At 36.0% G+C, this 26,388-nt stretch overlaps 1 pseudogene; it reads right to left on the minus strand.

Moving 5' to 3' along the window:
- Positions 1 to 16,190: 16,190 nt before the first annotated feature.
- Positions 16,191 to 20,023, minus strand: LOC149224371 (cyclin-dependent kinase B1-1-like; annotated as a pseudogene).
- Positions 20,024 to 26,388: the final 6,365 nt, after the last annotated feature.

A 26,388-nucleotide genomic window follows, 5' to 3' on the forward strand; every position in this document is an offset into this window, starting at 1 on the left:
GGTTGTATGTGTGAGGTAAACATAGTGAACGAGTCAAAGTTCCTCGTTCAAACAATGTTGATTTCAGGAAAAACGATTCTACTTGAGCATGGATTGCATGTAATGAAGTTTTTAAAAGGCTTGGGAGGACTTCACTGCTAGGGGGTAGGGATGTGAATAGTGTAAGCTCATTTGGCAAGCTTGGCTAGTTTTGGCCAAGGGATACGTAGAATATTTTATTAATTAGTTTTTCAAATATTTGGGTTTTTGCAGATAATTGTGTTTATGTCTTCTCTTTTGTTGCTAGTAATTTTTTCTAATAGTTAATTTCTCTTTTTAATTCTAACATGGTATTAAAGACTAATGGTTGATCAGATGGCTAGGTGCAAGGGAAAAGTATTTTCAAAATCCTAGGACCACTTAAGAAGTTCTGATAGGTGTTAAAGAAAAAAATTGAGCTCCATCAGGAACTGAAGTTTGTTTGAGGCACTTGTGTGAGAAATGTGATTACAATCAAGATCAATCTTGAAAAACATTGACCTCCTTCATGTGGCTCAATGTTCCCACCATTGTAATGACTACCTCTAGTGTTATATATAAATGAGATGCAGTGCCCTTATTTTTGTGGCTTTATATTATTATTGTTAGGTCAGATGGATCATATTGTGACTCCTTAGACTCCTATATATAGAAAGGAGGTTTTTTCATTTGTATCAGCTAAGAATTGTTCATTTATGTAATGTAAAGGAGGTTGCCCCCTTGAAGAGGTTGAATTCTAAGGTGTTGATCTATCTTTTGTATCTTTTCTTGAGCTGGTTTCATAACAGAGCCACGATGGGTGAACGATGGTATGGATTTCACCAACGATGTCATATGGTAGAGGAGTAGTGGTATGGTGGTATCACCACGATGTCATAAAAAAACACTGATAACTATGCAGAGGCACCAAGTGTGAGACCCACAAGGCAACAAAGTTGAACACAGTCACTGGAAACCACATTCAAACACTCTTCCCACAATCACACCACTATGCTCACTACTCGCATGCTATTTCTCCTCTAGCTTCAATGCACCTACCACAACAACTTTGGGAAACAAATTATTCAATGCAAAAACGCACTGTATTTGTCACAAGAGGTAATGTAATGCCTCAGTGCAACAAATCAACCTTTTAGCAGTTTGAATACCAACAGGAAGGAAGGAGTTACAAGGGCAGGAAGGAAGCAAAAAATGTGGGTTGTGACCTATGCTCTGATACCATGTCAGGTTTGGAGGTAACTCCTCAAAACGAATATGGTAACACACATTTTGATTAAAAAGAAATACATATTATAAGACATATATAACAATATGGTAAAGATCATAAAAAAATATTCCTGACAAGTTATTTGATATAGTGTTTAAGTGAATTGCACAAATGACAATTAAATGTTTTTTGTTAGTTACATGTTAGTCATTTCTCTTATTTTCCAATAATTAATAAAAATAAAGAAATGTATCTAATTATAACTATCCCTTTACTATTTAATAAATATATTTTATAATTTCCTTACTATTTAAACTTCTCATAATACTAAATTTATTATCAAAATACTTCCAAATTAAAATAATTATAAACTTAAATAATAAAACATTCCAATCCTAAACTAAATCAATCACTTCAACTTTAATGATTTTAATAAAATTAGAAAAGTGGATTCCTTGTGACTATGTTTTGAATTTAATTTCTCACATCAGTAAAATTCCTTTCAATATGTCAAATAAGTGAAAATTGTTGAAAATGCATAAATGAAAATATAAAATAATGAAAAATGATTTTCCATACTTAGCCATTGGATGGGATGCATAGAGCCTACAATAATTGATCATTTATATAGAATACCTCTTTCACAATGTAATAATATGACAAAGAAATTATCACAGAAATTAGTGTGACTACTATCCTCTCAACATGTTGTTGTGGGTCTCCATCTCTAAGAACACTAAAGAAGGGTTTTTTTCTAAGGGACACTTGACATTATAATGCCCTTAACCATGATATAGACTAACCACAATGAAAAAAACTATGTCCAACTACACACACGAATCCTAACAATGCATATTCCATCAAAACAAACACCCCTAGAGGTGAGAACGAGCTCAAGAAATAAGAAACATGTGCTACTTTGTCACAAGCTGAGAACCCATCTAGGTTCAGTTGGCAATTCAAGACTTTCCATACAGTCTCATTAAGATTGGCTCCAAAGAGCATCAGTTTCCCAGATTCATTTAGTGAGATGGACTAGACCCCTTTACTAGACATACTGGTGTGCCAAAAAAAAATTTATCCCAGTTGGAGAGCATGGTTACTGTCCCGTGAGAAGACCAGGGTGAAGGTTTGAACAAAGTTCACCTACAAGCATGAGAATGACCATGTAATCTCGGGGTCTGGGTAGGTCACCCTGCCCAGTGGTCGATCTGAGAGGCACACACAAATACAATAGTAGTCTACCGATACAAATTTTGAGTTATCAATTGTAATGTTCACTTGCATATTAGAGGTTTCCCTCTCAAATAGGAAATTGAACATTGTATGTTCTAAAGAAAAAATATCTTTGTAGATTGTCTCATTTCATGTGATATTTCTGTGTTGGGAGACCATATTGTTTCGTATTTCTGGTATCCTAGTTTTAACATTCCACTTCTTCACCTTCTTTTCCTTGAACTTAGGAGATACATTTGGTATTTTATCATTGCTTCCCTCTCCTAGATCTCATTTTTCATTAGATTTTATGAAGACAATGTCCTTTTTTTTTTTTTTTGCTTAAGCAAGTGTTGGTCCTTCTATTTCATTAAGCCAAAATTAGTTTGCAATAATTACACACGTCCGTTTGACGCCGATGAAACAGGAAAAAAATTAAAAAGCTAGCTCCCTAAGGTTAAATATCTGGCCTTATAAGGAAAACCTCATAACTCGAGGACAACGAACCCCTTTGTATCCTGAGTTTGGAGGGAAAAGAAAACTCTTGGAATCTTTTGCACCCCGACCCCACAAAAAGCCCTAAGAATCTGAGTTTTCCAACTCCGTACCCACTTCGATGACCAAAAAGTAGATTGTTCAACAAAATTGACTGGTGTATAACTTTCCCACCCCATAAAACAACATGAGCAATCATGACTGTTGATTCCCGCTTCGAGATCCAATTGATGATATTGATATCGCATCGATGAAGATGACCGAATGATAGTGTGCGATGGAGGGTGCTATATGAAACCACCTCCTTGCCACGTGTTGAACATTGTATGGGATCGGTCCAAAATCGCAAAACCAGTTTTCGTTTGAGGGCGGTGCAATCAGTGAAAAACCACCCAAGAAGCAGTTTTACTTCCCGAAACCCAAAATTCTGTGTAAGCCTGCTGCGAGAAAATTTGGAGTCATGTTCCACATTTATTTTTCCTTCACCTAAACCTAGAACTCCCCCTAATTGACCATATGATAACCATCTGATACCCAATGATGTTCGTTCCTCTAATCCCTGGATTTTCTGCAACCAGTAGTGGTTTTTCCCCCACCTAAAAATAGATTTCCTGAAACATTAGATGCATACAGAGGATAAACGCTTCGAGCTCACCTCCATGGCTTTATTTTTAAACACAACCTTGTCTTCTTTTGCTTGCTCGAAAGAAATTTCTCTCAATCTGCTCCATCTCAGCTCCTACCACTCCATCGAAACCCTTTCTTGAATGCAGCTGACACCTTGGTTGGCAAGAAGATCCACCAGCTTATTGGCCTATCTTCGAACATGGTAGAAACTGACAATGCGAAGACCTTGGACATGACCCCAAATTCTTTGGAAAACTCAGATGAGTTTCCAGTTTTTGGAGACTTTCTCCAGAGCTGTTCCACTACTAATTCTTTTCACCGAGTTGATGGTAAATTTAGAGTCTGGTTCTATTATTACATTCGAGCAGTTTTTTTGACTCAGGAATTCTAAGCAATGCTCCAAAGCCATTAGCTCAGCCATATTATTGGTGGTTGTACCTAAGTGACATTGGAAGATGCAGATGATACTTCCCTCTTCATCCCTTAAGACTCCTCCATACCCAGTAGTTCCCAGGTTTCCTTTTGAAGCCCCATCAATGTTGTATTTCAAATATCCTTCCGGGGGAGGCTACCAAAAATCATTCTTCGTGTCCTTTGAGATAACCTTTTTTTTCTAACCCTTGAAGAGTGATTCCTTGCATACCCAACTCCCTAAGAATTTTTTTATCTATATCTGAGGGAGGATTTTTAGGGTAGTTGCGAATAGAGGAACTCACTATCTCCTTCAGCTATTTCAGGATCAGCTCCAGCAGTTGTTGTGGAGGATTCTTTTCATCCTTATAAATCCTTTTGTTCCTCTATTTCCAAACATTCCATATGATGAAGCTTGGTGTTAGGGCCCAAGTTGATTTTAGAAAATCATGATTCGAAAAATTTCTTCTCCAATTATTGAGGGTGTTACTGATACTCCCTCTGTCCCTATCAGTTTGTTGAAAGATAGTGGCAAATATGTTCCATAACCAGGAGGTAAACATGTAGTATTGAGTATATGCTTAATTGTTTCCTCTTGAGCTTCACAGAGCTGGCATCTTGAAGGCCCAAGAATCCCCCTTTTCTTGATATTATCCCAAGTTAAGATTTTCTTGTGATGCACCAACCACATGAAGAATTTGATTTTCATCCACCCTTGGTGCCTCCATGGATTCTACCATTTTTTGTCCTGAACCTGGGGATCCCTTGCTTAGAGAATACCTTTAGCTTCCTTAAGATTGAAGGTTCCCTCTTTATTATTGCCCCATCTTAGCTAGTCTTGCCCCCCTGATACTAAGATATTTCTTTGTTCCACCATATTCATGAGTTCCTCTGCTTTTGCTTTAAGGGGATTGTTATTTCTGCAATCAAAGTGTCTCCATATTCTCCATTTTTATGTATGATGAGTATGATCTGAGTAGTCCTTTACCTTAATTAATTCTTGGGTATCTGTCGCCTGCCTAAGGTCAAGGAAGCCCTCTTTTAATAGAATTGGTTCTTGTTGCCACTCATCTTCCCAAAAAAGAGCAAGATCTCCTTCTCTGATTTCCCAAAAACTATTTTCTTGAACTAGACTTCTATTCTCCCAAGCTTTTTTCCAGATGTGTGAGCCCTTTATGATTCCTGACATTCTTATGAGATCACCATTTTTCCAGGAGCTAGCATATTTTTTTTTCCATATATTTTCCCATTGGGCCTTTGGATTCTGAACCCAATGCCACCAAAGTTTGGCTCCTAAAACGTTGCTAAGAATTTCCTGATCATGGAAGCCTAGCCCTCCATGGTTTTTGTGTTTACAAATTTTATCCCAAGACATTAAGGCACATTTTTTGCTATTCTCCTCCTTTCCCCAAGAAAGTTTCTTTGAATATTTATGAATTGCTGTAAGAATCCTTTTGGAGCTGGGAGGGCTGATGGCATAAATATAGGGATTACTTGTAGAACTGATTTTGTAACCACCAACCTGCAAGAAATATTTAAAGATCTACTGGTCCATTTACTGGCATTATCCTACAACTTATTGATCAATGGTTCCCAAATGCTCTTGAGCATTGGTTTAGTAGTGGGAGGGACCCCCAAATATTTAGATCGCAGAAAATCCCTTTGAAAACCTAGAATTCTGGAGATATTTTTCTGAATAGCAATATTGGTATTGAAGAACAAAATTTTGATTTGGAGAGATAAACTTCCATACCTGAAGCCAAGGCAAAGAGATTCATGATTTTTTTGTAGGCTAAAGCTTCCTTGACTGTAGGAATTCCCTGTAACATGGTGTCATCTGCAAGTTGTTGGTGAGTGTGGGTCTAACCCTTATCAGTTAGTTGCAGGCCCTTGATCTTTCCTGTAACTTTGACATGCTTGATAGACCGTCCTAGTCCTTCCATCATGAGAATGAAGAGAAAGGGAGAGAGTGGGTCTCCCTGTCTAAGTCCTCTTGAAGGATTAAAAATCTTAGAGGGAGAGCCATTTACTAAAATTGAAAAGCTGGGAGAAGTCACCAGAGCCATTACCCATCTGACCCTATGATGATCAAATCCAAAAGCAATAAGAATTCTTTTGATATAGAGCCAGTACCCTTTATCATAAGCTTTGGCTATATCCAATTGCATAATCATGCCTGCCTGCTTCTGGCTTGATAAAGAGTGAACCACCTCTTTAGCTTGAATGATGTTGTCAAGAATTTGTCTACCTTCCACATAACCGGATTGTTCCCCTGAAACCAGAATAGGGAGTAGAGGTTTGAGTCCGTTGGACACTACCTTTGATATTATCTTGTAAACCACATTACATAAAGCTATGGGTCTATACTTCTCTATTGTTTGAACGTTATCCTGTTTAGGTATCAGGGCAATGAAAGAGGTATTAAGTGCTCTCAGGATGGTTCTGTTTACCCTGGAATCCTCCACAACCCGCAAAATATCTTGTTTAACTATATTCTAGCAAGCTTTAAAAAAATCCACATTGAAACCATATGGGCATGGTGCCTTGCCATTCACCATATCTTTAAGGACTTCACTGGTCTCCTCTTCTGTTACTGGCTTGTTAAGGTTGAAATTATCCTCTCTGGATACCAGCTTCGATATATGACAGGTTACCTCCGTGATGAAATGCTTTTTGTTTGAACTGTTCTCTTGAGTTACACCTTAGAAGTGCTAGACTAACACCGCTTCTATGGCCTAATGGGATTTCTGAAGATCCCCCTCCTCATTCTTTATCGAAGAGATTCTGTTGTAAGCTTTATTTGCAATGGTAGATTTCTGAAAAATATTTGTATTACATTCTCCTTCTTTTAGCCATTGAACTCTAGACTTTTGTCTCCAAAAAATTTCCTCTTGTTTACATAGATTTTCCCCATCTTGATGATGCTTATCAACTTGCTCACTTTTGACTTTATCAAAGCCTTCCATGATTAGAGCTTGGTTGAGAACCTACATTTTGTTTTCAACAGATTTTTTTCCTCAAAAATATTACCAAAATCCTTCTTGTTCCACTTTTTATGCCAGAGCTTGATGTGCTTAAGTCTTTTTTGAAGTAGGAACATGCTTGTCCCCTAGATCTGCAAATCTTCTGACCACCATTTTTCAATATTGTTTACGAAATCTAGGTGGGTCAGCCAGATGTTTTCAAATCTAAAAGGTTTGTTCCTGGGAATACCAATGCCCTTGATCTCCAATTGAACTGGCTAGTGATCCGAGCCTCCAAATGGAAGCAATATCGCTATAACTTCTTGATCTATTAGCATAAGATCCTCTAAGATAATAATCTGTCTAACTTGGATGCTACATGGTCTTCTCCTCCTCTTTTGTTGTTCTAGGTAAAGAGGCCCTTATTCATATCTGTATCTACTAGTTTCATATTATCTATAAAAGTTTGACACTCTAAAGAGTCTTTGCTAAGAGTTCTGGTTCCCATTTTTTTCTCCGAAAGAGACTTGATCATGTTGGAGTCCTCTCCCATGATCTCGAGAATTCCTATGTGTCTCTCCCTGAGGTCCAGAAGAGAATATAGGAACGTGAATTTATTATCCATTCTTTGAGGGCCATACACATTCATGACTAGATAGGTATTCATCTCTCCTACAGGTTCAATAACTACTAATAAATAATTCCTTGATGCCTCCACATCTACTATGTCAATTTTCAGGGGATTCCAAAAGATGAGAACTCCCCCCGTTGTGTGCTCAGCTTTGACTTCAAAAAACTCAAATCTACTAAGCCATTTGCTAGGAATTTGTCTTAATTTCTGAATGGAACACTTCGTTTCTTGGATGAGGATAATATTTGGCATTTCTTGCTTCATTCTATTGCTAAGCAGTCTTTGCTTTCTTTTACTCCCTAGACCCCTAATATTCCAAGATATGAACTTCATAATTAAATATTTGTAAAGGAATAGCTAGTTAGGTCTTTCATCTTACTTGAGTCTATCATTAGCTTTCCACACTCCATCAAGAGTTCATTCTACTTTTTTTACCTCTTTTCTTTCTTGGGTTTCTAGTAGCTAAACCAAGATATGTTTTCATCATTTTCACACCTCTTTTGTCCTTCTTGTCAATGTTTTTTCCCTTCTCAGAACCTTTGGCCTGAGTTTTCCATAAGAATAGTTGTTGTATTCTGTTGAGCTCTTCTTGAGGCAATGAGTCTACCCCTCCCGTGGTTCCTTGAATCAAGAACCCTTCTAGATCTAGATTTTATTTATCCAGAATCTCCTAAAGTTCATGATCCTCCTACTCCATTTCACTCTGGGTCATTTCCTCATCCATCTCCAGTCCTGTATCACTAATCATGGTCACCTTCTGAAAATCAATATCCTTCATTTGCTCACCCTTTTCTTCTACCTCCTTTTCCTCATGACTTCCTCCCATTACTTGATCTTCTTTTGTGGTCTCTTCTTCTTCTTCCAGAACGTGAAATTTTTTCTGACTGACCTATTGCCCTTCATTTTGATGTAACTTTGTTCCTCTCTTGCTTCTTTTTCCTCTATTAATCACTTTGTGAAAGCTGTCCGTTTCTTTCATTGTGCTAGCTTTGCTGTTGTTTACTACTTTACTAAGAGGGCAGTCTCTGATTAGATGCCCATGTTCATGACATTTGTGGCATCTGAATGGAATATGCTCATGGTGTATTGTTTGTATCCATTCTTCATCAAAAACTTCTAGGATCACCTCATCCAGAAGAGCTCCTGATAGTTCCATTTCCACACAAATCCTAGAAAAGGACGTATATTTTCCCCTTCTAGTAGCTTCAAAAGCTTTGAAAAAATTCCCTAATTTATTGCCTATGGCAGCTAGTGATTTAGTTTGCCAATAATCAAGAGGTAGAGAGTAGAGCTTTAGCCATACTGATACCGAAGTAAAAGTCTCTTGTTCTAGGGAAAATTTCAACATCGGAGGCTGCATATAGAGGCTTGCTGCTACATAAAAGTAGGGCCCTCCTTCAAACACTCTATCTTTGTCTTCAATATTTGTAAACACCACCATGAAGAAACCCTTTGACCTGAGATGTAGGTCTATGCTCCCTTTAGGTTTCCAGGGATATTTAATCCATGTCTATAAAGCTTTTTTAGTGGGCCATACTCCCATGAACTTACAGTTGATAGCATAAGTCCGCATGTGATCTTTGTGTGCCTGCAGAGCTAGATCATTTAAGACTACTCTGTGTGAACTCAGCTTTGGGTTTACAGGGTCCCTTTTGTTTTTTATCATGAGATCCCTGTTTTTTGTCTTCTTCCTCCTTGTCTTTAGTGCTGATATTTTCCTTATTTTTGGTTCCTACTGTCTCTTCTTCCACTTTCTTTTTCCCTTCCACAGTAGTACCTCTGGAATTCTCAAGAGGTTTCTTGCCTCTGCTTGCTACTGCCTCTTTGTAGGAGGGAGTGGGGTTCCCTCCTCTACGGCTCTCCATCAAGATCAACCTCTGAAACTTATCTAAAATCCTAATTTATTGCCTTGCATTTTGTCGTCAATGAACCTGTAAATTTCATCAACCGCATGTCCACACTCAAAGACAATGTCCCTTTCATACACAATGAGTGCATCAGATTTTGAACTTTTTAATTTTTCAATATTTATTACCTTACCTTTCTCATGTATTGGACACTTAATAAAAGAATCAAGTGTGGGAATCCTTTAAGTTTCTCCAGTTACAAACATGACCATGTGGAAACTAGAGACAACTATACCATATTGAGGACCCATTTTTGACAATATGGCAATAATTAATTGTCTCTTTCATGAATTTTTCAATTCCATATTGTTTCAACTAGAGTAACAACTTGTCCATGTGGCCATCTCTTTACATTAACAACTAATATTAATAGGCATCTCCCTTCCTTCTCAGAATCTAATGAGGGTGAGTTAGCCATCGCAGTATGTGGAGATCAACCTCAAGATCCCTTTCAGAGGCACAGTTCCAAGAATATTAGGCATGACCCATGCCACCACCTAGAAATCATGCCGACCAACTCCATGTCACATGTCTCCTTTGTGTCTAGTTCACATCATGATAAGATTAGGGTGATGTCACCCTCCAATGTTGCATCCCCTCATGGTGAAACTTGTCATCCAAAATATTTACCTTTGGATACCTAAGAGATGTTGGTTTGCCTACTACGCACACTATTAGCATGCCACACCAACAACCTTTTCAAGTCATCCAAAAATTCCACATGGAAGCCATGTAGCTTTACTAGTACATGGTGTTTTCCACCCAGCCTAATTTAGGCATCACATGGGTTTTGGTGCTTCATGCAAATCAATGTTTTGATGCTATTTAATTCTCCATCTTTCCATCCCCTCAGACATACAAATTTCAATCAAACAAGACAAATGAATCTCCATTTCCTGAAAAATACATTTCTCCATCATCTAGGATGTACATTTTCCCATCACCTAGTATGAAAACTCTATAATTTTTTCCTGGGAAATAAAAATTGCATTAGGTAATCGAAATTTTCCCATTATGTGGCTTCCATCTACCACAACTCCTATCAACATGAGTCATGTTTATAAATAACGCTTTAAAACATCACCTAGAAGTCAAGCTACTTGGTGACATGGTCATAGCCATGTAGAATTCACATTGGCCCAACATGGAATTCCCAATCCATGTGGCACCATAATCCACTACCACATGCTATGTAGATTCAGTTAATTCAACCTTCGCACATGTCGATAATAGTTGCCATGTTTCACTTCCTTGACAATGGCACATCAGTGTATCATCCATGTCACATGTTCAAAAGGACCAATTGTTAAGGGCTTCAATCCTTAGTTCACATGTAAGTTATCACTTGGTAATAAGAAACACTTTACATTGCACTTTGCACCTCCCATTCTTGATCTACATCCAAATGAAACTAACACATAATACTTGGCATGTCCCACACGGTGATAATTAACACTACAAGGACATTAAGTGGTTTATTAAGCAAGTGATTAGTGGTAAATATCATAGGTTAATAAATCTATCCTCCCCATCATAAAATTCCAGATTCCTTAATAAATTTAACGAGGCTTATTTAGAGTCAATGCAAGCAACTTACTCTATGATGACTTGTATTTGAAGTCTTAAGGAATTTGATGTCTTATGAACCCTCTCTTAGTATCTACCAGTGCTCGACACCCTAATCATGATATGAATGGAACCTACACTCTAGCATCATCATTCTATACATTATGATAACCATTATCTAATAGATCAATCCATCATCATACTTGTTGATAGGTTCAAAAGCAAGCCAATCCATGGCTAACACCTCTCTATGAACTTAGATGTAATAGCATCATATTAAAAAACATCATAGGTCCCACACAATATCATCATATCTATTAATGAAATATTCATGGAAATATTAGTATTCCTTTAATAGGAAACAATATTCGTAGCCTCAAATAGTCAAGGACCCATGAAATTTATATCATGCCAAACAATGTAAATCATACAAAATAAGAACTTAACTTGTGCACATTAAATATTCTTACAAGACCATGTAATTATATATTGTTGTGTGTGGAGCTTGATTATATTCTTGATTTAAAGGTATTTGTTTCAACTGGATGTATAACCTAGCAATATTATACAACCATCCACGTGTGTGTTCAGGGGTAGTTCCCTTGAAGCTAAAAGTAGATGTAAAACTGTTGTGTATCATCATTTCAAGTGAGAAGGAGAGAGGAGATTGTGAGAGAGAGAAGATGAAATTATAATAGATTTGTTGTAGGTTTTATCTCTTCATTTTACTTGATAATATAAAGGAAGGATTGGTTGTTTGTCCATGGACATAGGAGAAATTGGGTGAACAACGTATATCTATGCCTCTATTGTTTGTTGTGTTTTCTGTGATTGTGTTTCCACAATATTTTGTGTTCTATTTTAACATAATAAACAATTTTCTAAGGGATATATAACTCAAGAACGTATCGACAATCATTGGGATCTACAAGCCCGTAAAAACCATGAAAATAATCAAACATACATCTTATTAACAACGACTATGAATAAAAAATTTCTCCATGAATAATGATGATATATTCATTATCATAACCCATAATAACATCCTTCACCATTCATAGTGCAATATGAAAATATAAGTAAATACACTAACATGTTTCTCTTGGATGAATGGAAACTAACGGGGGCTTCAACCCTACACCCAATCATAGGCCAAATACGTTACAATTGCTTGTTTTTGACCACCTGTGAGTTAGATTCAATGTTTTATAACTAAATTGCACAAGGGAATTCACACCAATGCCAATAATTCTAATCACACAATAATGTAGAGTTCATAGTGTCCCCGTAGTGTCTCCATATACTAATTTCTATAGAGAACCATAGCCCCCATGTCTCCACTTACTCATGTAGGGATCTATAGTGCACACTACTTCCACCTATAGACCCTTGTATGTATTCAAATTCATAGAGTCTCCACACAATCAAACCAAAGTCAAGAGAACATAGTGTCCCACCCACTATCCTGTAAGTATCCAAAAACAAAGTGTCTCCATTTATATACTAAATTCTTATGCTTCAACCCCTCCTTAAGTTTATTCCTTTTGGGAATTTACTTTACAAATATTGTATTTAATCTTGGCATGCTTCATGTGAGTGAACTATCCAATACAGGCTTATACTTCATAGTTGTATAATGTTTCAATTCCATTCAAGATTGTTATATGGGATGAGAATTGTGGAAGGTTGAAACTCCATTCTTTCCAATAGCTCAAATATTAAATACCTACAAATATATTTTTTTTGCTCCTTCATAGATTCCATGGGATTTTACACTATCTCAAATTATAGTTTAGGCCACACATATAGGATATGTTTGAAAATAATAAATAAAACTTGAAAGGAAGGAAGAGAGAGGGAAACAGGAAAAAGAGAGGCAAAGAGAGGGAAAGAGGTAGATGGGGGGGGGGGGGGGGGGGGGCAGTGAGAGAGTGTTGGAGGGTGAGAGAGGGAGTGAAGAACAAAGACAACGAGAGATGGAGTTGGAGAGACAGAGGGAGTGATAACGGAGAGGTGTAGATGGTGATGGAGAGAGGAGAGGAGGGCAGAGAAAGAGGAGACACATAGATAAAGTGTGGAGAGAATTGTAGAAATAGAAGGGGAGAGGGAGGGAGATACTAGAGAGATCAAAGAGATAGAGAGAAAGTGTGTGTGTATGTGATGGAGTGGAGAGAAAAGGGGATATGGAAGAGAAATAGAGAGAGAGAGAGGAAGTTGGAAGAGAGAAAAGAGAGAGGGAGGGGAGAATAAATACATAGAGAGAGAAAGGTGGATAGAGGAAGAGATGGAGAGAGACTGAGGGAGAGAGCAGTGGAAGGGAAGAGAGAGAGAGGGAGAGTAAGAGGAAGAGATAAGGAGAGATATAGATAAATATGGAGAGAAAGTATATATGTTTGGTGAATTATATATAGAGATAAATAACAAGATATGGAGGGAGATAGAGAGATGGAGTAAAGGGGAGAGTGAGAGATAGATATATAGAGGGAGATCGTATGTGTGTGTGCATTTTTAGGGGTGAGCTAGAGAGACAAATAAGGATAGATGGAGGGATATGTAGATATAAATTATGGATGGAGAGAGGGAGAGAAAGGAAGGGAGAGGCAAAGAGAGAGAGAGAGAGAGACAAAGATGGGGGGGGTTTGGAGGGGGAGAAAGAGGAGAGATGGAGGGGGAAGAGAGACGAAAGAGGATTTAGAAATCCTGGAATATTTTGGCCTTTCATTGAAATGTGATCAATGTAGTTATTGATATATAATCTTATTTGATTACTTGCACTAGATTTTTAATCTTATTTTATTTCTTGCACTAGATGCAATGATTTTAATGTAGATGTTGATTTGTAATCTTATTTGAGTATTGACACTAGATGCATTGATTTTAGTGTGAAAACATTGATTTTTTATTTGATGTAACTAAATGTATGATGTAGATTAATAGTATGCATGAATTTCAACGTAAGAACAAAAACATTATTTACAATGTGCACTGATTTATGCATTACAATAATTAAACCACTAACAAAGTAATTAAATAACTAAGAGTCTATACCATCTCAATAATCAAATAATTAGATGTTCAAAAAATTGTGTAATTGTACGTGAATGAAACCAGCCTTGATCCATCTAATTTAAATATCCAAATTTTATGTCTTCCTACTCTTTAGATTTTTGGTTTCTTCCATAATTTCTAGTTCATTGTGTTTAGTGGCTCATTTGGAGAGACCACGTGATTTTCCAAAAGATTGAAAAAAATGTTCTATATGCTATATTTTGAACTCTTTTGCCCATAGAAATAGTAGTACTTTTGCGGAAGCTGAATTTGTTTTGTGATTTATTAAAAGGGACTTCATTGTAATATTGGTTGAGAATAATATTTTTAAGAAAGCACAATAAATTCATTATGGAAAACCTAAAGAGCCTCTCTTATAAATGACATCTAACTCTACAAACACTATTTAATTCATCATCTAAAACCATGTTACATAATATGAATAATGTCTAACTTCATAAATACTATTGACTCATCACTTAAAACCATGTTACATGCAATAATTTACCACGCTACATGAAATATAAGTCTTGAATCATTCTAAAAAATATATAGGTCATAAACTAATACCAAGTGAATGTAATTTTAGCTTCTGAACCATTATAAAAAAATACGGATAGGTTACAACCATTCCAAGTAAATGGAATTTTAGCTATTGAGTCATTATAAAAAATACCTATAGTTGTGAATCATTAATAAGAAAATACAATCTTACATGATAAACTAGAGCCAGAAAAAGTAATTACCTTTTATTTATATACATGTAATAAAAAAATACTAGGAACTTGATGGAAATAATTATGTATGTTGTATATAACTTTCAAAGATTGCCTCATCAGAAAGGGAATCCATTCAATTTTGCACGTCATATCTTATAACCACCGATATGTAAAAGTAATGGAAACATACAAGTTCTAACATATCACACAACGATAACAAAGCTATCCTCCCCCTCATAAAATTCCAAATTCCTTAATAAATTTAATAAGGCTTATTTAGAGTCAATGCAAGCATCTTTCTCTATGATAACCTGTATTTGGAGTCTTAAGGAATTTGATGGCTTGTGAACCCTCTCTTCATATCAACCAATACTCAACACCCTCTGATAGGTGCAAAAACAAGCCAATCCATGGCTAACACTTATCTATGAGCTTCATTGTAATATTGGTTAAGAATAATATTTTTAAGAAAGCACAATAAATTCATTATGGATAGCCTAAAGAGACTCTTTTATAAATGACATCTAACTCTGCAAACACTATTTAATTCATCATCTAAAACCATTTTAGATAATATGAATAATGTCTAAATTCACAAATACTATTGACTCATCACTTAAAACCATGTTACATGTAATAATTTACCATGCTACATGTAATATAAGTCTTGAACCATTCTAAAAAAAAATATAGGTCATAAACTAATACCAAGCGAATGAAATTTTAGCTTTTTGAACCATTAAAAAAGAATATGGATAGGTTACAACCATTACAAGTAAATGGAATTTTAGCTATTGAGTCATTATAAAAAATACCTATAATTATGAATCATTAACGAACCATTAAAAAAGAATACGGATAGGTTACAACCATTACAAGTAAATGGAATTTTAGCTATTGAGTCATTATAAAAAATACCTATAATTATGAATCATTAACAAGTAAATGCAGTCTTACCAGAAAAACTAGAGTGAAAAAAAAGTAATTACCTTTTATTTATATACATGTAATAAAAAATTATGTATGTCACATATAACTTTCAAATATTTCCTCATTAGAAAGACTTTCCATTCAATTTTTCACCTCGTATCTTTTAACCATCGATATGTAAAATTAACGGAAACATACTAGTACTAACATATCGCGCAAAATTTGGGAAACAAAAGTCAAAATAAATCGGATCGTGATGAGTGAGAAATATATGTTATAAAAGAACAAATCAATGAAATATTGAGCACCATCAACTACAACCGTAACTTTTGTTTTCCTTTCCGAACACAAGATATAATATCCATATCCAGTCTAGATAAATAAATTTTACCCATTGAAAAGACTAGTTCAAGATGACTTCATTAACAAGCACAAATACTGATATATCAAAACTTAGAATTGGGTTTTGTCTAGATCATCAAAATAAGGATGATTCAGGGTCGCTTTTGCTGAAATCCTCTTTGAGGGATTGCACTGCAACATTTTCTGCAAAACATTATGAAATTTTTGAGTGTCTTAATATGTTCAATGTTAATAAGACTTGAAAAGATGTGACAAATATGATGGGTTTGAGAGATAACCAAGAACATACAATGAGAAGATCAAGACCACTACAAGATAGATTTGGAACTTTCGAAGCCAAGCTCAGAGGTTTCCATTTAGGATACTCATGCCAATCCTTGAGACTTTTAACTCCAGACCATATTTGCTCAGTTGGGGTTCCAAACAACCTATCTCTGAGAAATGTAATTGAAGTAAGTTTTCTATGTGAATTAATGAGATTCAAGGGAGTTAAGAAAAAATCCAAACCACTTCACAACCATACCTGAAGATACAAAGTAGTTGTTCCATTTCTGAATCCCCATTGAAAAGAGGTCGTCCTCTCACCATTTCAGCTAAAAATATGAAGACAACAAGTTGTATATCAAATCAATTTCTTGGAAGAAAAATTGGAATAATTACGACAACTAGATTAGGAAAGAAACTGAAAGAGAAAACACCCTTCTCAATATTTATTCACTAACCGAAAATGCATCCAACAGACCAAATATCCACATGAGTGGAATAATGGGTGGATCCCAACAATATCTCTGGGGCCCTATACCATAGGGTGACAATTTGCAAATATACAAATAGGATGTTATACAAAATGTTTAACTAATAAAAAACTACTTAAATAGCAAGAAAACAAATGAGACCCACTTTATAGAATGGGAGAGAATTTCATGACAAACCTCATGGGTATAACTCTTCACAGGCACACTAAATGACCTTGCAAGTCCCAGATCAGCAATTTTAAGGAGGCCTTTACTCTTTTCAACCAAAAGATTTTGTGGTTTCAGATCCCTAAAAAAAATTGATTCGTGAAAATCTTCCAAAGTAATTTGAACTCACATAACCCCAAAGGTTTAAATTCAAAAAATCCTAATTTGTATCATGTCATAACATAATATAAATGAATGTAGAAGTTAAAAATAGATTTGTAATATGTACAACACATAATTTGTCACCTCTGCATCACACCATGGGAGTGACAATGAACTACCCCCTTGCATAGTTGATACATGAAGCTCTATACATCAACATGCATATACAGAAATTAGAAACATGTCTTTGCAAAAATGTCAATGCAATGGAATAATGAGAATGAAAACACAAAAAAAATTACCTTAATAATGTTTGGTGGGAGAGGATGATGGTAGTCCAATAATCTTTTGAGATCTGTGTCAAGGTACTTGAAAACAAGATAAAGATATGATTTTCCATTCTCCATCACATCATCTACACAAAGCAACCTGAAATTCCCAATATAACTCAGTGAACCAATAATTTAGAATTATATTGAGGCCTAAAGCTAAAATCACATTATAACCAAGATAATGATTAAATAAAAATAAAATGGAGAAGAAATTTCTTTCTTAGAAAAAGAACAGTTTGCAGGTCCATCAATAACATTTCAAAACGATAATTAATCATTGGTTACTTGCTAATTCAGACACAAACGAAAACCAACCAAAGAAATACACATTTCAAAATAAAGACAAAACAACTAAAATATGGATTAAACTATAACCATTATGACCGAACAAGCAAACAACCAACCATTGGAATCGAAACCACATAAAAATATTTACTCTCCTTTCCATCATTTCATAAGCAAAAAAGATACAATAATAATAACATAAGTAAAGCGTTCGGGTGATGCAACAAATCATCGGGGTGAGGGTACTTTCAGAGTCCCGGGATTCAAATTCCATGCAAAGCATAATTGAAACAATTTAATATCCAGTCGCTAAGTACAGGGAATAGACTGAAATCCAATTGAGAGCACGTGGACAAATCCAATTGAGACGGGATTTCCGGCTCCCATTGGTGCAGAGCATAAACGTAAGCTGGCAGAAGCATGGACTCGTCTTTTATCGGATGGGTTATCTAGAGAGCAAATCAAGGCCTTCCCAAAGAGCTCACTTTTACAATCAACTCTTTCGGCGCCCATCGGGCCCCACTTCACCGTCAACAACTTCTGCAAAGGTTATATTAAATCTAATTAAATCTTTCTTACGACTTCACCGGCAACTTCTGCGAAGGTTAAATTAGATCTTTCTTACTGGATGACCATTGTATTTTTTTTCAGTTTATTGAGTCAATGCGGTCATCCTTATGTCAAATGCTGATTACCAAATATTTGAAATACCCATGTCCGTCAGATTCCTAATAATCAGCAACCGAAATAAAGTCAGAGAGTCGATGCAGGGAACATGGAGGTTTTCCTTCGAGAAAGCATGCTTGAATTATAATCTCGACCTCCTACTCCTGCAGGGCCCAGCCAAATAATTGCTCAATATTACCAGTTCATACGTCTGGGTTTTGAGGGTAGCTGTTGCATATGAAACTTCTATTAGTTTATCTTTCGAGGGTAGCTGTTGCATATGAAGCTTTTATTAGTTTATCTCATTCAGTTTTAATCCCTTGAAAACACTGCATGTGATGCGTTTTGAATTGTTTGTTTGTTTGTTTCGACTGCCTTGGTGAATGCCAAGGCTCTTGCCAAAGATCTGGGGACGACCGGGCAGTTCAAACTTCAACATACTGTCCAGTGAGCACGGCATCCCTCTGGTCGCCTTCTCGCGCAATGACAATAACGACTACGATGAGCATGAGATCTCTGACCGCTGAGAAGGATAGGTTGGATTGTTCCCGAACACGCCATGACTTCCGAAACACAAAACGTCAAGTTTCTGTGCGTGGTGGTTCGCCAAGATTTCAGATAGATTATAGCAGGACATACGGGTGATCTTGCAGGAACTTGACCTGCTTCCTCCAAAGTCAGTTAGAGAAGTGACTTTCTCTCCTGGAGTAAACCATCCTGAAACCCAACAAAACGAATCCAACGGGTTGCCTCATCCCGAAAATGAAAGAAGAGGAAGCTGTTTGGGGATACCGATGAAAGAGAAGTAAAGAAGAGAAGGCATGTAATGAGATTCTTGCATTAACAACTGATAAAAAGTAGGAATTTCTGTACCCTGAATGCTTTCTATTCAAAATCTCTTTTGGCAAAGCCGTCTTCCCGACTCCACCTAAGACAACTATGCCCACAACCCGAACTTCTCCTGTGTGTTGCTGTGCTAATACTGTAGTTTCAAAATCTTTAATTTTCTCCTGTGTGTTGCTGTACTTTAACGCGCAGTTAGTAGGCGCACACATGAACCGCGTGGAATTTCAAAATAGATAAAATATCGAACAAGCAAACACCCATTTGAAAGCAACTATTGGAACTGAAACCACAAAAAAATTACTGTCCTTTTCATCATTTCATAGGCTAAAAAGATAGAATAATAATAGCATATGTAAAGCCTTGCATCATGCAACAGATCATGGGGCTACTTTCAGAATTCCTGGATTCAAATGCCATGCAAAACATAATTGAAATAATTTAATCAGTAGTTGCTAAATATAGGCAATAGGCTGAAAAGAAATCCGGTTCAGAGGCACGAAAAATAACTAACTTGACAATATAAATACTCTTGGAGAGCAATCGCAGGATGGAAATTTCTAGAAGCGAGGTCGAAGGAATCCCGTCATCCGGCCTCTCAATGATACTCTTCTTGATTGCGACAAGCTGACCACTGATCTTGTCCCTTGCCTTGTACACCTTCCCATAAGTGCCCTCTCCAATCTTCTGGAGTTTCAAACCTATCCATGGAGGACATATTTAGTAAATTGCGGAAAAGAGAATTAGAGATACACTACCGATGTCTTCAGACGCCCCTTTGCAATGAGTCTTTCTCACCCGCGATCACAGAATATTTCTCTCTGGACTCCAATCCACGGCAGCGCCTAATCAACCATACATCGCGTATTCAATACACCCGGAGATGCACGCGAGATAATCCGTTAACACACGAATTTGAAAACTCGTTAGTAAATAAGAAAAAACAATTTACGTGTTAACGAACTATGTTCAGTGCATCTCCGGGTGCATTGAATAGGCAATATATGGCTGGTTATGCGCTGCCCCAATCCACGGGTGATTCAATAAAATACGTTTAAAGCTAGTCAGCTCATTTATATGGTTACCATGTAACCGTTGACTTGTTCAACGAACGATGTTTATTTAAATTTGAAATCTCCCTCCAACGGTAACCAATTTCTACAAAATTAGGGCAGCATTATAATGGTCGGTTATAAATCTAGACGTTATTTTTGCCCTTTTTGACTAGGCGAATAAATGTGCTTTTATAGTTAATATTTAACTAACTTGATTAGCGTAAACGTAATTTGTATGAAGGGGCTGCTAAACCATTATTTGGGGAAGTAATGTGATGGTAAAATTTTTATTTTTCTATTTAAAAAAATGTAAATTTGAAAACAAATTTAAAATATATATTTAATATGGGTTAAAAAACATTTATTTTAAATTTTGTGATATTGATTTTTAAGGAAGGGTAATTTAATAAATTTAATATTACAAATTATAATTATTATACAATTTGTTTTTGTAATTTACATTTATAAGTTCAATGTGTACAAGTCAACATTATAAGTTGCCAATGAGGATTTGCTTTGATGGTGAATCTTGTATACTTTACATCATGTATTTATAAGATTACATTGATAAAGTGTTATTTTTTAAATATATATAAAGTCTTCTATTAAAAAAAAAAGTGTAATAATAATTTCTGAGTAAGTGTTGTAAATTGATATACCCTATTGTGAAATATTTTGGAAGAAAATTCTAATTTGTTAAATTAAATTAAATAATTTTTCTTTAATGGAGTGGAATTCATTTCTTAAGAATTTCCATGAATCTCTTAATATCATTTATGTATTTCAAAAGTTCTTGTAAGGGGTGAAATATTTTCTTCAAGAGGCATAGATTTTAGGGTTAAGTGACATATCACTAAGAAAATGAAGGACAATGAGGTCTATGAAATTTTAAGAGTACAGGAACTACCTCCATCGCTTACACCCAAAAGCTCTTAAATTTTGTAGTGAACGTCAAAATTTTAAAATTACAAGCACTATTGTCATCCCTTACACACAAGCTCTTAAATTTTGTAGTGAAGCAAGGTTTTCCTAAACCTTAGACATAAATCCTAGTCATACACATTCTTAAATGTGGGGATAAAATCATTCCCTCTAATTATAAGGACATTATGATTGGCCCCACTTTGTCCTAAATGTATGGAATTAATTTGGAAAATAAAACTAGCTCATGTATATAAAGCCATAATAAAGGAGCTAAAAGCCTTGTTGGGTTTCATAGAAACGATACAACTATAGACCACTTTATTATTCTTAGATCACTAAGTAAGAGAATTGCAATAATAAATCTCATCTGTTATGATATTTCATGAACTTTAGAAAAAAAATAAATGTCATTACTACACAAACTTTTCAAGAGGTTAGAAGAGATAAAGTTCCCTTTTGGATTGGGAGTTGTTATGACAAGGTTGTATGTGTTAGGTAAACTTAGTGAAAGAGTCAAAGTTCCTCGTTCAAACAATGTTGATTTCAGGCAAACGATTCTACTTGAGCATGGATTGCATGTAATGAAGTTTTTAAAAGGCTTGGGAGGACTTCACTGCTAGGGGGTAGGGATGTGAATAGTGTAAGCTCATTTGGCAAGCTTGGCTAGTTTTTGCCAAGGGATACGTAGAATATTTTATTAATTAGTTTTTCAAATATTTGGGTTTTTGCAGATAATTGTGTTTATGTCTTCTCTTTTGTTGCTAGTAATTTTTTCTCATAGTTAATTTCTCTTTTTAATTCTAAAATGGTATTAAAGACTAATGGTTGATCAGATGGCTAGGCGCAAGGGAAAAGTATTTCCAAAATCCTAGGACCACTTAAGAAGTTCAGATAGGTGTTAAAGAAAAAAATTGAGCTCCATGAGGAACTGAAGTTTGTTTGAGGCATTTGTGTGAGAAATGTGATTACAATCAAGATCAATCTTGAAAAAAATTGACCTCCTTCATGTGGCTCAATGTTCCCACCATTGTAATGACTACCTCTAGTGGTATATATAAATGAGATGTAGTGCCCTTATTTTTGTGGCTTTATATTATTATTGTTAGGTCGGATGGATCATATTGTGACTCCTTAGACTCCTATATATAGAAAGGAGGTTTTTTCATTTGTATCAGCTAAGAATTGTTCATTTATGTAATGTAAAGGAGGTTGCCCCCTTGAAGAGGCTGAATTCTAAGGCGTTGATCTATCTTTTGTATCTTTTCTTGAGCTGGTTTCATAACAGAGCCACGATGGGTGAACGATTGTATGGATTTCACCAACGATGTCATATGGTAGAGGAGCAGTGGTATGGTGGTATCACCACGACGTCATAAAAAAACACTGATAACTATGCAGAGGCACCAAGACTGAGACCCATAAGGCAACAAAGTTGAACACAGTCACTGGAAACCACATTCAAACACTCTTCCCACAATCACGCCACTATGCTCACTACTCGCATGCTATTTCTCCTCTAGCTTCAATGCACCTACCACAACAACTTTGGGAAACAAATTATTCAATGCAAAAACGCACTGTATTCATCACAAGAGGTAATGTAATGCCTCAGTGCAACAAATCAACCTTTTAGCAGTTTGAATAGCAACAGGAAGGAAGGAGTTACAAGGGCAGGAAGGAAGCAAAAAATGTGGGTTGTGACCTATGCTCTGATACCATGTCAGGTTTGGAGGTAACTCCTCAAAACGAATATGGTAACACACATTTAATTAAAAGGAAATACATATTATAAGACATAAATAACAATATGGTAAAGATCATAAAAAAATATTCCTGACAAGTTATTTGATATAGTGTTTCAGTGAATTTCACAAATGACAATTAAATGTTTTTTGTTAGTTACATGTTAGTCATTTCTCTTATTTTCCAATAATTAATAAAAATAAAGAAATGTATCTAATTATAACTATCCCCTTACTATTTAATAAATGTATTTTATAATTTCCTTACTATTTAAACTTCTCATAATATTAAATTTATTATCAAAATACTTCCAAATTAAAATAATTATAAACTTAAATAATAAAACATTCCAATCCTAAACTAAATCAATCACTTCAAGTTTAATGATTTTAATAAAATTAGAAAAGTGGATTCCTTGTGACTATGTTTTGAATTTAATTTCTCACATCAGTAAAATTCCTTTCAATATGTCAAATAAGTGAAAATTGTTGAAAATGCGTAAATGAAAATGTAAAATAATGAAAAATGATTTTCCATACTTAGCCATTGGATGGGATGCATAGAGCCTACAATAATTGATCATTTATATAGAATACCTCTTTCACAATGTAATAATATGACAAAGAAATTATCACAGAAATTAGTGTGACTACTATCCTCTCAACATGTTGTTGTGGGTCTCCATCTCTAAGAACACTAAAGAAGGGTTTTTTCTAAGGGACACTTGACATTATAATGCCCTTAACCATGATATAGACTAATCACAATGAAAAAAAGTATGTCCAACTACACAGATGAATCCTAACAATGCATATTCCATCCAAACAAACACCCCTAGAGGTGAGAACGAGCTCAAGAAATAAGAAACATGTGCTACTTTGTCACAAGCTGAGAACCCATCTAGGTTCAGTTGGAAATTCAAGATTTTCCATACAGTCTCATTAAGATTGGCTCCAAAGAGCATCAGTTTCCCAGATTCATTTAGTGAGATGCACTAGACCCCTTTACCATACATACTGGTGTGCCAAAAAAATTTTGATCCCAGTTGGAGAGCATGGTTACTGTCCCGTGAGAAGACCAGGGTGAAGGTTTGAACAAAGTTCACCTACAAGCATGAGAATGACCATGTAATCTCGGGGTTTGGGTAGGTCACCCTGCCCAGTGGTCAACCTGAGAGGCACACACAAATACAATAGTAGTCTACCGATACAAATTTTGAGTTATCAATTGTAATGTTCACTTTCATATTAGAGGTTTCCCTCTCAAATAGGAAATTGAACATTGTATGTTCTAAAGAAAAAATATCTTTGTAGATTGTCTCATTTCATGTGATATTTCTGTGTTGGGAGACCATATTGTTTCGTATTTCTGGTATTCTAGTCTTAACATTCCACTTCTTCACCTTCTTTTCCTTGAACTTAGGAGATACATTTGGTATTTTATCATTGCTTCCCTCTCCTAGATCTCATTTTTCATTAGATTTTAAGAAGACAATGTCCCCCTTTTTTTTTTCTTAAGCAAGTGTTGGTCCTTCTATTTCATTAAGCCAAAATTAGTTTTCAATAATTACACACGTCCGTTTGACGCCGACGAAACAGGAAAAAAATTAAAAAATCTAGCTCCCTAAGGTTAAATATCTAGCCTTATAAGGAAAACCTCATAACTCGAGGACAACGAACCCCTTTGTATCCTGAGTTTGGAGGGAAAAGAAAACCCTGGGAATCTTTTGCACCCCGACCCCACAAAAAGCCCTAAGAATCTGAGTTTTCCAACTCCGTACCCACTTCGATGACAAAAAAGTAGATTTTTCAGCAAAGTTGACTGGTGTATAACTTTCCCACCCCATAAAACAGCATGAGCAATCATGACTGTTGATTCCCGCTTCGAGATCCAATTGATGATATTGATATCGCATCGATGAAGATGACCGAATGATAGTGTGCGATGGAGGGTGCTATATGAAACCACCTCCTTGCCACGTGTTGAACATTGTATGGGATCGGTCCAAAATCGCAAAAACCAATTTTCGTTTGAGGGCGGTGCGATCAGTGAAAAACCACCCAAGAAGCAGTTTTATTTCCCGAAACCCAAAATTCTGTGTAAGCCTGTTGTGAGAAAATTTGGAGTCATGTTCCACATTTATTTTTCCTTCACCTAAACCTAGAACCCCCCCTAATTGACCATCTGATACCCAATGATGTTCGTTCCTCTAATCCCTGGATTTTCTGCGACCAGTAGTGGTTTTTCCCCCACCTAAAAATAGATTGGCTGAAACATTAGATGCATACAGAGGATAAACGCTTCGAGCTCACCTCCATGGCTTTATTTTTAAACACAACCTTGTCTTCTTTTGCTTGCTTGAAAGAAAGTTCTCTCAATCTGCTCCATCTCAGCTCCTACCACTCCATCGAAACCCTTTCTTGAATGCAGCTGACACCTTGGTTGGCAAGAAGATCCACCTGCTTATTGGCCTGTCTTCGAACATGGTAGAAACTGATAATGTGAAGACCTTGGAAATGACCCTAAATTCTTTGGAAAACTCAGATGAGTTTCCAATTTTTGGAGACTTTCTCCAGAGCTGTTCCACTACTAATTATTTTCACCGAGTTGATGGTAAATTTAGAGTCTGGTTCTATTATTACATTTCAACAGTTTTTTTGACTCAGCAATTCTAAGCAATGCTCCAAATCCATTAGCTCAGCCATATTATTGGAGGCTGTACCTAAGTGACTGTGGAAGATGCAGATGATACTTCCCTCTTTATCCCTTAAGACTCCTCCATACCCAGTAGTTCCCAGGTTTCCTTTTGAAGCCCCATCAATGTTGTATTTCAGATATCCTTCCGGGGGAGGCTACCAAAAATCTTTCTCCGTGTCCTTTGAGATAACCTTTTTTGTCTAACCCTTGAAGAGTGATTCCTTGCATACCCAACTGCCTAAGAATTTTGATATCTATATCTGAGGGAGGATTTTTAGGGTAGTTGCGAATAGAGGAACTCACTGTCTCCTTAAGCTATTTCAGGATCAGCTCCAACAGTTGTTGTGGAGGATTCTTTTCATCCTTATAAATCCTTTTGTTCCTCTATTTCCAAACATTCCATATGATGAATCTTGGTGTTAGGGCCCAAGTTGATTTTACAAAATCATGATTCGAAAAATTTCTTCTCCAATTATTGACGGTGTTACTGATACTCCCTCTGTCCCTATCAGTTTGTTGAAAGATAGTGTCAAATATGTTCCATAACCAGGAGGTAAACATGTAGTATTGAGTATATGCTTAATTGTTTCCTCTTGAGCTTCACAAAGCTGGCATCTTGAAGGCCCAAGAATCCCCCTTTTCTAGATATTATCCCAAGTTAAGATTTTCTTGTGATGCA

The sequence above is a fragment of the Pinus tabuliformis genome, chromosome Q (assembly GCF_031772625.1).
Source record: "Pinus tabuliformis cultivar Carrire ecotype Pingquan chromosome Q, CPIR1, whole genome shotgun sequence".
NCBI lineage: Eukaryota > Viridiplantae > Streptophyta > Pinopsida > Pinales > Pinaceae > Pinus > Pinus tabuliformis.